Source organism: Odontesthes bonariensis, chromosome 21 (assembly GCF_027942865.1).
Source record: "Odontesthes bonariensis isolate fOdoBon6 chromosome 21, fOdoBon6.hap1, whole genome shotgun sequence".
Lineage (NCBI taxonomy): Eukaryota > Metazoa > Chordata > Actinopteri > Atheriniformes > Atherinopsidae > Odontesthes > Odontesthes bonariensis.
In genome coordinates this window covers 9,409,675-9,422,587 of record NC_134526.1, presented here as the reverse complement: position 1 = coordinate 9,422,587, position 12,913 = coordinate 9,409,675, and the positions used below count along the sequence as shown (strand labels likewise).

General features: G+C 40.6%; 1 protein-coding gene across 1 annotated transcript in view; it reads left to right on the top strand.

The window, feature by feature from the left end:
- Window positions 1–12,913, top strand: part of gjc1 (gap junction protein gamma 1) — a 56,471-nt gene that overhangs the window by 8,581 nt on the left and 34,977 nt on the right. The gene's annotated exons all lie outside the window — the stretch shown is intronic.

Sequence of the window (12,913 nt, the reverse complement as noted above, 5' to 3'; positions counted from 1 at the left end):
ACCAGCGAAGCAGTAAATTCTGCTTTATAAAAGAGCCGTTCATCACACTGTCTTTGAATGAGCACAAAATGGCTCATACAAATGTATGGCCTTCCACATATAAGGATCCTTTGTAGAGGAAAAGAACTATTCAAAAAGCCTTTTCAGCCTGTTAAATAATCACTAAATCAATAACGTTTCAGAGCTTATGGCCCAACACATTTTCTTTTGTGTCCGACAAAATTAAAATGAATATGAATATATATTATATAAGTAAATTTCAGCTGTTTCAGGGTAAAGTCAAAGTCAATCCGCTGCCACCGGTTGATGTTGTCCTGCTTGCTGAGAGGCTGATTGCGGTCAACAATCTGATTATTGACCAATCACAATATTGGGCCTATATGTCTGTACATTAACAGCTTTTAAAATGTCATTGTTATCTGTTGGTGGTCCATCAGTCCATTTAGCACTCGCAGCATGTTCTAACCTTGGGCTGAATATGCCCATCTAGAGTGTGGACTGAACTGTGCCCTTGTGTTGTACAGAAGATATGTACTGACTGCTACTTGGCAGGACTCCGGTAGTGAATTTGCACATGTGAAGCTGGAGTTGCTTTTAATGATGTTTGATCATCAAGATGTGAGCAACAGAACTCTTTTGTGCGTTTTTTTTTTAATTACACTCATTGTTATGTGAATCTCAGCACCATGCATCAAATTTCTCAAAGGTTTGAAGTTAAAGTGAAAAATATGGAAATAGGAAAAAAAATGCAGGGAGGGGTATAGCTCTCCTCCTGTAGCTCCCCACCACACAAGCACAGGCTCATGCTTTCTGATAGGCTTAAGTAGCTGCTATGAGCCAGTCCAGTTAATTGTATCATTTGTCATCTTTCATAGTTACGTTAAGGTAGGTGTCATTTGTAATGGACAAATGTGTTTTTTATCCAAGTATTTTAAGGTTTTTGGATGAGCAAGTCATCTTTGTTTAGGTTGTTTTACAGTTAGACAGCTGTTGCCAATTAATTCTACCCTTCAAGATTTTCCACCACTGAAGCGTGTATGCCATCATCTGAAGGGACATGCGTGTGCTTCTGCATTTCTGGTACAGCCAACAGGAATGCCCCATGAGATGATTGATCAGCGAGAGTCTGCTGTCAGATTTCTTTAAAGCCTGAAAACAGAGCCGAGAGGAGTAGAAGATGAGTAGCTTCCTCTCAGACTGCTTGAATTACAATATGCTGAACGGTTACTTTAGCATTTTTGGTAAAAAAGCTTTTTGGGGAGCCTGTTCATTAAAGAGTACATTAACTGTAGTTCTACAATACTTAAAATGGAGGTATCTCTGTTGTCTTTCATTAGTGTTGCTTCAGAGTTGGTGAACTATTGTTCAGAAATTTTGCGGAAGGTTCATTAACATCAGTGTCAAAGACTCAATTTAATGAGGTTGTTATTCAACTCTAATTTACTATATTGATTTGGCTTTTTGTCAGATATCCAGCCTACCTTGTGTTGGGGACAATCAGACTTATTCTGTTTCAAATTGCCATATGTGCTTCTTAAATACCTATTGAAGCCCAAGGTTGTTTAGTTGAGCAGTTGTGGAACTATGACTGACTCTATTTAGCGATGTTAATTAAGGTTGATTAAAAAAATACCCCTTTTATTCAGTGGGTTAAAGTGTGTAATGATGGGACCAAAAATACAAAAACCTTTAAAAATTGACTGATATTTGTTGGGAAATTTGTTTCCATGTGCAAGTTTGATATACTGTAGATATTTTGAAGTTTCACTTGCAGTGTATCAACTTGCCGGAGCAGCTAACTTTTTAACATTTTGACCACCGTCACGGCCTGTTGTCAATGGGAGCTTCGGGGTGACACTTGCCACTTTGGCTGTTTTGCAAAACGTAGGTTACACATTAAAAGATTAAGTTTCTACGAGTACATTGAGTTACAGAAGCCTATATACTTCAGCCATGTGACTGTTTTATATCTTGTGAAACACATTTAGCATAGGTGCAGTCGAGGAGAGCACACATTCATCAAACACACCTTCATTATCAGGGCAAACACACACGAGTGACCGCAGAGCGCCACAGACACTGTGGAGAGCATATTAGAATCCATAAGGAGATCTGTGCCACAGTGCTGCACATGGCGGAAGGCATTCGCTGATCCGACCACGAGCTCACGCCTGATTGGCCCAGCTGGGGCAGCCACGACCGGGCGATGTCCACCTCGCTCTCTGTCACAAGCAGAGCTGAGCAGAGCAGCCAGGTTCACAGACCGCGGCCGACATCCTGTCACCGCCTTGCTTAGCGGCCTCCACCACACACTGAGGCAGCTGCGCGCGCGCGCGCACACACACACACACACACACACACTGTGATGTGCAGAAATATGAAAAGCAGGACCAAAGACCAGAGAAAACTAGAATTGGTTTGCATTAAATCCGAAAGCCATTTCTGTGAAAGAGCCATTTTTTTGGCATTCCCTTTGCTTGCATGTAGTAACGATTCATCAAAACAATAACCAAATGAACATATTACTCCTATTTCATCAGTGTTGTGTTAGCTTTTACTAATGGTCCACCATCTTCAATCCTACCCCCGTCCTTTAAGCCCAAATCATAAAGTGTTCCTTAAGTAACAAATCATTCTTAATTAATAGTTTTATTTCCTCTCACAATCTTGATTTTATGTTTTTAACTGAGACGTGGCTCGACAAAAACACAGCAAATGCAGTCCTGATTGAGTCTAGTCCACCTCACTTCAATTTTGTGTCTGAAACACGAGAAAACCAGAGGGGTGGGGGTGTTTGTGCCATGTTCAGGGACAATATACCCACCCACAAGTTGTCATTTGGGTTTTTTTCATCATTTGAGTATGTGTCATTCAAAATGGAGATAAAACAATCTTCCATACTTTATATCACCATTTATAAACCACCACAGAATTGTTTTATTGATGATTTTACTGAACTACTTTCAATTGTGTGCACTGCTTTTGACTGTTTAGTCATAACAGGGGACTTGAATGTGCATGTGGACGTAGCGCATAACAAGGAAGCTAAAGAGCTCACTGCTGTCCTTGAAATGTTTGGTCTAACTCAGCATGTGACTGAGCCCACCCACAACAGAGGGCACACTCTAGATGTGCTCATTTCAAGGGGTGTTGTTATTTCAAACGTGAATGTCGTTGATGTTGCTTTATCTGATCATTTCTGTGTTTTCTTCGACCTATCTACTTTACCCAAAACACCAGCTGGGTCTGCAGTTGTTCGGGGAAGACTCATAAATGACAGAACAGGGACACAGTTTATGGAAATGATTAGGTTTGAGAACACCCTGTGTTCTGATGTTGATGATCTGTTGAACTCTTACACATCAAGTCTCTTAAATGTTTTGGATACCATTGCTCCTGTCAAGGTTAGAATGGTTAAAAGTAGGCAAAGGGCGCCATGGAGGAAAGAAGAGTCGGTCAGGGCACAGAAAAGGGAGTGCCGGAGAGCCGAACGGAAATGGCGCAAGTCAAAGCTCCAGGTTCATTATGAGACTTACAAAGAAAAGCTATGTGTGTTCAACCAGACTTTGCGTAGAACAAGGGAGAGTTATTTTTCTGAAATCATCAAAAACTGCAGTAACAACTCTCGTGTCCTGTTTGCTACAGTAAACAGATTAACAAACCCTCCAGTTTCACTGCCTTTAGAACTCATTTCTACATCTAAGTGTAATGAGTTTGCAATATTCTTTAATGACAAAGTTCAAGGCATTAAAAATGCAATAATTTCCGCAACACAAATAACTACTCTGCAGCCAGCTAGACACCTAGAGCTGACACATTTCACACCTGTTACTGACAAAACAGTCGAAGAGACCATCTGCAGTCTGAGTTCATCAACGTGCTGCCTTGATGAGTTGCCCACTAGATTCCTAAAGTCTGTGCTGAGCAGTTTGTTACCACAACTTGCTCATCTAGTCAACATCTCACTCCAGACTGGAACATTTCCAAAGGCCTTAAAAACCGCTGTCATTAAGCCTCTTCTAAAGAAGAGCAATCTTGATGCCACAGTACTGAACAACTACCGGCCCATATCAAACCTGCCATTCTTAGGCAAAGTCCTAGAAAAAGTTGTATACCAACAGCTTAGTGACTTTCTCCTGTCTAACAATGCTTTTGATACTTTCCAATCAGGCTTTAGGCCCCACCACAGCACTGAGACAGCTCTGATCAAGGTGACAAATGACATCCGCCTGAACACAGATGCAAGTAGAGTCACAGTCTTAGTTCTGCTGGACCTGAGTGCTGCCTTTGACACAGTTGACCATGCGATCTTATTACAGAGGTTAGAAGACTGGGTGGGAATCTCTGGTCGTGCTTTAAACTGGTTCAAGTCCTATCTCCAGGACAGGAAATATTTTGTTGAAATTGGTAACTGTGTCTCAGACCAAATGGCTATGATCTGTGGGGTTCCCCAGGGGTCAATCCTGGGACCCGTATTGTTCAATCTGTACATGCTTCCACTAGGCCAGCTAATACGCAGCTATAATGTGTCCTACCACAATTATGCAGATGACACTCAGATCTACGTGTCACTGACGGCAGGAGAACACAGGCCTGTAGATACACTGTGTCGCTGCATCGAACAGATCAGTGTGTGGATGCAAAACAATTTCCTCCAGCTAAACTCAGACAAAACTGAAATCATTGTCTGTGGCCCACAGAAACAAAGAGAAAGTGTTATCAGTCACCTTGAGACTCTCTCTCTAAACCCTAACTATCAAGTTAGAAATCTCGGGGTAATATTGGACTCAGACCTGAACTTTAACAGCCACATTAAATCTGTAACATCAGCAGCTTTTTACCATCTCAAAAACATTGCCAGAATCAAAGGAATAGTGTCTAAACCAGACTTAGAGAGACTGATCCATGCGTTTGTCTCCAGCAGGTTAGACTACTGTAACGGCCTGCTCACTGGGCTCTCTAAACGGGCTATAAGACAGCTGCAGTACATCCAGAACGCTGCTGCTCGAGTCCTGACTAGAACCAGGAAATACGACCATATTAGTCCAGTGCTCAGGTCTCTGCACTGGCTTCCTGTCGCTCAGAGAATAGACTTTAAAACAGCTCTGCTTGTGTACAAGTCTCTTCACGGTCAAGCGCCAAAGTACATCTCTGACATGTTAGAGCCATATGAACCAACTCGGGCTCTGAGAACCTCAGGGAGGGGTCTCCTGCTGGTGCCCAGAGTCAGGACTAAACAAGGTGAGGCTGCGTTTCAGTTTTATGCCCCTAAAATCTGGAACAGTCTTCCAGAAGATGTGAGACAGGCCTCAACTCTGACAATGTTTAAATCCAGGCTGAAAACAGTTCTATTTAGCTGTGCATATGACACCTGAAAGTATTTTATCTGCACTCTTCACTTTTTAATTAATTAATGATTATTTTAATGGGTCTTAAATTTCTTTCTTTTTTAATTTCTTTCTTTTAGTTTTTTTTTTTTTTTTTTTTTTTTTTTTTTATTCCTTTTTAATGGTTTTATTGCCTTCTTGTGATTTTATGTAGCTGTAAAGCACTTTGAATTGCCCTGTGTATGAATTGTGCTCTATAAATAAAATTGCCTTGCCTTGCCTTGCCTTCCTGCTTTCCTGCATCATGTAAAATATCATTTAGATCATAATGGATGCACAGAAGTGTGACCAATGACTTTTCCATCACAGAGTGAATTTATCACTTCATCTTCACATATAAACCCCAGAATTTGAGTCTCTTCAGTTCAACATGTCATGTTTTTAACCAGAGTGGAAGATCTTTAAATGTCTCAGCCATTAGTTTCATTCAATTGAGCAACCACAAAGGGCTTACAGTAATACAAAGCAAGAAAGAGACAAGCCAACACAGGGTTATTTTTAGCTGTTGTTCCATATACAGCATTTTCCTCCAGACACTAAGATGCTCCAGGGTCATGCTCAGTGTAAATACAACCTCCTATAGAGACTTTGGACAGCATTCATATGGAGCTACGTAATTGGCTGAGTTGAAAGAAATGTTGCAGGCATAGTCTGGATTTAGGTTAGAGCTAAGTTCTTTGAATATATTTATGTGCAGAACGATCACAGTGACCAGTGCTATTTATTCATGAGGCAATATTTCAGTGTCTGGTCGTGTTTATCGTCTCTGTTGCTCAGCAACAACACAAATTCTTTTGTGCTTGGACGTTCTTTGATTTGAACAAAGTGTTGCCAGTTTACTCCGTCTTTCTAAAGGATATTTGGTGACTCAATGACTTGTTTGTGTCCAATTGTAGAGCTGAAATAGTTTGAAGTTCATAAAATGAACTGTAAAAGAAAATAAAATAATAATTTACTGTCCAAACTTGAGGAAGTGGATGCATTTGTTTTACAGGGGAAAGGCAGCTGAATATGTTCTGGTTTTAGACCACTGTTTGTATAATTCAAAACAAACTGAGTATGTCACTTTGTTCACTGGGGAGTTATAACAGGCATTCGTTTTTTAATAGTTTTTTGAGATATCAAGGAGAGAACCAGTAACAAAAATCATCCATGAAAATAATAGACTCAGCCGTGTTTTGAATACTTTACACAGTTTAACACATTGTAATACAGATATTTATATCTGTTACCACTAGACTGAGCCTCAAACACAACCTGACAGCTTCCTCTTGTCTCAACAATATTTCTGTTTAAAAAAAACACCAGGTTTTCTTCGGTTCTGTCAGAAACATGGGATGTGTCTCCTCAGACTGTCCTGACCTGTCCTGTCCTCTCAGGCTTTGCTCCTGGTGTCATGTTTAAGCAGAGTAACATTCATACATGAGTGGGTTTCCATGGCCACATGGCCGTAGGATGCCCCACAGCTTACCACGGTGTGATGGGTAGGAAAAAGCCCGAAGGTGAGCACAGATGCTCTTGTGCTACTAGTGTAGCCTTGATGGTAGCCTCACAGACGTAGGCTAACAATGTCTAAAACAAACAAACAAAAAAAAAAAAACAGATTTGCTTGACAGAAGAGCTTAAAGCCTAACTTTAAATAGCTGTCTTTTCTTTCAGTATTTTTGTCTGTTCTATTTTTATTGGTTAAGGCCTTTGTTGCACAGAAGTATCATGAATGCACTGAGGAGCTGAGGGAGTTGAGGGTTTCTATGTGAGGAGCCTTAGGACAGACATTTTACATAAAGATTTACTCAGATGAGGAGCGTGTTTGTTCAGAGAATGATGACTTAGTGATTGTATGCGCAGGCCGTAGGGGAGAGCAGCAGCAGCACCTCACTGGCAGTGTATTTCTTTCTGGATTTTATCAGTGCTCACGTCTCTTCTTTGGCACAGGAGCACAGGGGCATCAAGGCTGCTCAGCTTCATCTTTGCCGAAACTGTCCATTTTACTTTGTTATTAATGCTGTTTTAAGTCTCACTCTGTCCCAGTGAGTAAGTAAAGTTAAGCATACTGTATTTAAAACTCGGCACATGCTACTTTTCATTTAGCAGTACATTGTGGCTACTCATTCTTGCCCCTTTACTCTTCAAGAATAAAGTGAAGCAACATTAGAGAGAAGCTCTGTGTGGGTTAGGGTTCCTGTGAGAACAAGTCAAATCTTATGTTAAACCATTACTGCCAAACTTTTGTTGTGTACTTTGTCTTTACAATTGCTGTTCGGTTAGGTTTAGGAAAGTGTCCATTCTAGACACTGAGGAACTTCTGTTGGGGCTGCATAGTGGTGTGGTTGTTTGCACTGCTCACAGCAAGAGGGTTCCTGGTTTCTGTGTGGAGCTAGCATGTTCTCCCTGTGTGTGTGTCCTAAAACATGCATGTTAGGTTAATTGGGTTAATTACTAAATTACTAAATGTACTCTAGGAGTGAGTGTAAGTGTGCATAGATGTTTGTGTCTGTGTTGTCCTTGTGATGGACTGGACTGTCCTTGTGTTCCCTGCCTTTCGCCTGGTGGCAGCTGGAATAGGCTTAAGCCCCCTATTGTGACCTAGAATTGGATTAAGTGAGTATGGAAAGTGGATGGAAGGAGCTTCTATTGAAGTTTATTGGACCACCTGCACTTTTGAAAAATGACTATGAAGGCCTATGCTGTGTGTTAAGAAGTGATGCACAAGAAGTTTCTATTTTTGATCCTCATGTGATGATTAAGAGGCCAGAACAGCAGCTGAATACAGTGCAGACATGACCGACCATGTGACTGCAGAAACAGTACTGCTATATAAAGTGAGCATCAGTGTATGCAGATAGACTGACTGAGTATTGCAAACCATAGAGAGCAATGAAAATCTTAAAATATATTTTGACTGTAAACACAATAACGCCAACTGGATACCAGCTCAATCCTTTTATGAATGCATGTATACAATCAGAAGTCAAAACAACTTTGAACTAAAAGTCAAAGATGTGTTTTGATCTTACATTATAGGCTTGTGTTTACTTTATTTCTTATTATAACAGAGGCCATACATAGCCTGTAAGAAGACTTTACTCTGTCCGTATCTTCTTAGCAGATGTAAACGGAGTGCCGTGTGGTCCTTAACGTGATGTAGGAGATTTCATTGAGTTATATACAATGTCTCAGCTATGAGGCACCACGAGGGATTAGCCTTCAGGCAACAGTTTATTTTCGGAGTCAATACTTTCAGCTTAGAGAACATTTTTTTATTTTTTTTTGTCAGCCAATCATTTATGTAACTTTTCTTTTTGCAAATTTGATAACATTGAACTTGGTCCAAATACGCCCTCAAAATAGCTCTTGTGCAATTCCTGTGTTTTTTTTAAATCAGTTGCTTCATTGTTTTCTTTGTGTTTTTTTCAGACTACGCTGATGACTGCGATTCTGGTTCCTTTCATTTCTTGGTTTTTGATCCATTATCAGTGTGAGCAGAAAACTTTTGCTGTCGGTCGACAGACCAAGCCTGATTGGATGATTAAAAATGTATCGGAACAAATGTCACCGCAGGGAAGAACATATTGCTGCATAAGGGCTCTTTTTGAGCTCCTTTTATGCCCTTTCCATCTTTCTATCTCAGCTCTCCCCCCCTCTCTGCATCCTTTAAAGAGTTTTGTTGAAAATTTGAGTGCTCACTTCCGTTTTACATTCACTCACCATCTGCTGAATTTGGCTGCGACTCCAACTCAATTCTTAATGTCGGCAGCTTTGCGTTCACTTGCCTCCTGCCTTTCTGTGTGTCTCCATCTAATATTCTCCTGATGTCGGGCATGTTTTGATCTTTAAACACTAAACTAAACATTAGAAGAAATTGTACATTTTTATTGGAAGTACATGTTAATGGCATAAAAATGTCTTCACTTGAGATTGAGCAGAATTTTCAAGTTGAATAATTTTCAGTATAGTGGTTAAACTTTCTCAAAGAGACGATCAGGCATAAAACAAACATCATCAGTGATCTTGTCTTATTAATTTCTCCAAAGGCAATATTGATTTTGCAGGTGTTTGATAATATATAAGTGTGAGTTAAAAGCTCATAATGGCACTGATTTTTTAATTATTTTAAATTTTCCTGTAGTTGTCCAGAGAGATATTTCAATCTGTATAATTATGGAGCTATTAGGGAGCTTAAATGAAGGTTAATGTTATCCTTGACACTCACCTTGGCTCCCTGAGAGGCATTATCCAGTTTGAATGGTGTTTCAACTTCGACCGTTTGAAAAACCTTGGCTTCTCCTTCAGTCAGGACCTTCATTCAGCCTGCTTAGCTCCTTATGGTAAAAACGGTGACAATGGAGTGATGGTGTCCGTGGTCGAGTCAAATGAAAGTGAATGATGGCTAATGGACGCCGTGCACTGACAAAGACTTATTACATAGATAGTATAATAGCTGTGGAGAGCTCCACAGATGTCCCAGCTATGGCCTGATATTAACATGAGTGATGTCCTGTAAATTTGTCAGAAGAAAGCGGGTCAGGGTCATTGTCTGCCAACACATCTGTTTTCATGCTTGAACGGCTCGCAAACAGAAGGATCTGCTTATGTGGCCTTGAGCAGGATATTTAACTCCCGGAAAGGTCCTAGAACAGGGTGAATCCTCCCTTCAAGGTAACAAACAGGCTGGTGCTGGTGGTTAAAGAGAAAATATGCAATGAAAAAAAGCAAGAAATCAATGTTTAATACCTATGAAAGGAGTTCCTCCTACTTTGACTACAGTTTGCCCTGATTGTTTTTTTTTTTTTCACATAATCAATACATGTGAACGAAAGGGTCTTTGTCCAAATACTGTAATCAGTTTCCAAACACAGGAATCTGGGCACAGCTCAGTCAGCAGGTGTGCAAGACTGTCGGTTAATTGTATTATTCATGTTGGCAGTGAGACTCATCTGAACTATTTCATGCCATCAACTTAACTTAAATAAAACCATAATTAAGATATTGAGAGTTGCTCTGCACATCATAATGTGCATACGTCCAGTATCCTTCCTCTTTCCTCTACACAACCTCAGTCTACATCATCTTCTCAGCGTTCAGTCACAGTGGCGGCAAGGATGTCTCCACTTATCTGGAGTAAACAAACTCAACTGTGGCTGGCAGTGGCATTTGGCCTCTGTGTGCTCTCCTTCAAGGCAGTATGTGTGTATGAGGCTGATGCAACTGGAGCAACTAAAGACCCTGAAGACCACAGTGGCGTCTCTAACATGTCTGATAGTGAAAGCCAAATTTCATTATGCGCTGCTAATTAATCTCTGCAGGAAGTCATGCATGTTTTTAAGTGATTGAGTCATTGTCACACACTAAATAGATGAAACATCATTACCCCACAATTCATGATGCTCTCAGTGGCAATTTCACGCCAGCTATTGTTTAAAAAAACGATCAGGTGTTAAGAAAGGGGAGGCTTTAATGGGACAGCTGTTAATCATCAACTCATTTGCGTTGTTGCATTGTGTTACCTCCTGAGGGACCTGTTTGTGATTTATGTTTTATTAACACCATATGTAAAAGTCTGTTTATCATCAGTATGTTGAGTGTTGACAGAGTCAGCCCAGAGAAAGCAGGGTGGCTGGGCGCAGTTGGCAGGTCTCAGGTCTGTTCTGGCCCCAGACGCTGGGCTTCATGGTGAATTCAGGCTTCAGTACAGGAGCCTAATGCTCTTATGTACTGCTTCATCTCGCTCCCTCTGCCCCACTTTACCTCGTTCAACCCATTTGTCTTTTCGCCTCGCATTCTCAGCGTCCCTCCACTGAGATCAATCGAGTTAAGCTCCGAGATCCACTCATTCTTGGTCAGTCATGAATCACCACTCTAATCAGCTCCTGTACACATCAGCTGGCACGCAAGTACCCCCGAGCATAAGAAACTCGTCTCATCAATAAGTGAAAGAATTGTGCTGGTGTGTGTACGTGTGTGTGTGTGTAGTAACTGACCCTTGTGTTGAAGTCAGTTCATCTTTTTCTCTGTCAGGGGATTTTTTTCTGCCATCCACTGCTTGTTGGTGGCTTGTTTCACATCAGCGCTGCATCTCCCTGAAAGCACACCAAACCCTGAGAGGATAAAAATGGGATGGTTTGGCTTTATATACACAAACACTGAAGATTGGGGAGTTTTAAAGTCATAGCTTGCCAACTGTAAACTGTATCATTTCAGCCTCATTAGAAAAACAGGATTTGTTCCAGACAAACCTAAACAATCTTCTGCAGCAAAAGGTTAACACTGAACTGACATTACCTACGACTTTTATTATTTTCCTCCGCTTCCTCCGCTTAAGACTTTGTTAACCCTTTCTATCTGAAACAACAAGAGTGGAGCTGGAGAGTGATACTTAAAACAAAAATATGTACATTCGATGCCTAATGTTTGTTCAATTATGGATTTAATTTAAAAAAAAAAAGGACCACTAGAAATATTAACAACGTAATGTTTTATTCATTTTTGTAGATTTAGTATCTAATGAGAAAGTTGACACTTTTAGAACGGGACTCTAATGGAGCCAGCTCTGCAGCCATCAAGGATAATGCACTTTAAGGCACTTCCTCAGTAGCCATGTTATTACTATGGGTCCAGACGAGCGAGTGTGGGTCGGGGTCATAGCTTCTGCACTGTCTCTCAAGCACTTTGAATTGCCTTGCGTTGCCTTGCCTCTACTGGGGTTTAAGCGGGACTTGACTGGGGCTCCACCGGGGGTAGAAGACAGGACTTTCAGCACGATATCTATCATTGAGCCGGACAGGGTTGCTTTTATATGAGGTGGTATAAAAGATGGGGTTTAGCCATTAGTTGAGACAGGAAGTCCAGCTGCTTAAACATAAGAAAGATCGGCTTCTCAATTGCTCAGTAATTCTCTTTCGGCCATCTTGCAATTTGAAAAACATCCCAGCAATAGACAGGGTGTTTTTGTTGTCTGAGGAAACTAGGACTCTGCTAAGGGTCTGGGCAGCAGATAATGTCCAAAGACAGATCAACATTGTCTGCAATAATAAAGAGGTGATGAAGCTCATAGTTGTGGAACCGAATATCCAGTTCTCTGCAGGTCTGGGAGATGTTGAGGACAAATTAAGAGCATGTATAAGGCCATCAAACTTCACAATTTCAAGAATGAAGTTTAAAGGAAAAAACATAACAGATAGTGTCTTTTGACATAGCTCCACAATCATTGGAGGGATTGCCCAGTTCTACTGCCGGACTCAGATGCAGCTGGTGAGTTTTTTTCTTTTTCTCTTAATAATGTATTTCACAAGCTAAATATTGGAATGACTAAACTGAAAGTGTATTTTTGTAAGCTAGAATTCTAACCTGCAAGTTGCAGTAGCTGGTTAATGTTAAAATTTTCCATGAGTATCTCTGTAGATTAACTGTGCAGCATTGTGTATGGCTTTTTTATTTAGTTATAGGATGTATAGCAGTTATATAGGACATGCAGGTTGGATGATAAATAGGGCTATTAGGTTCACTATATTACATCCATCTTTTAT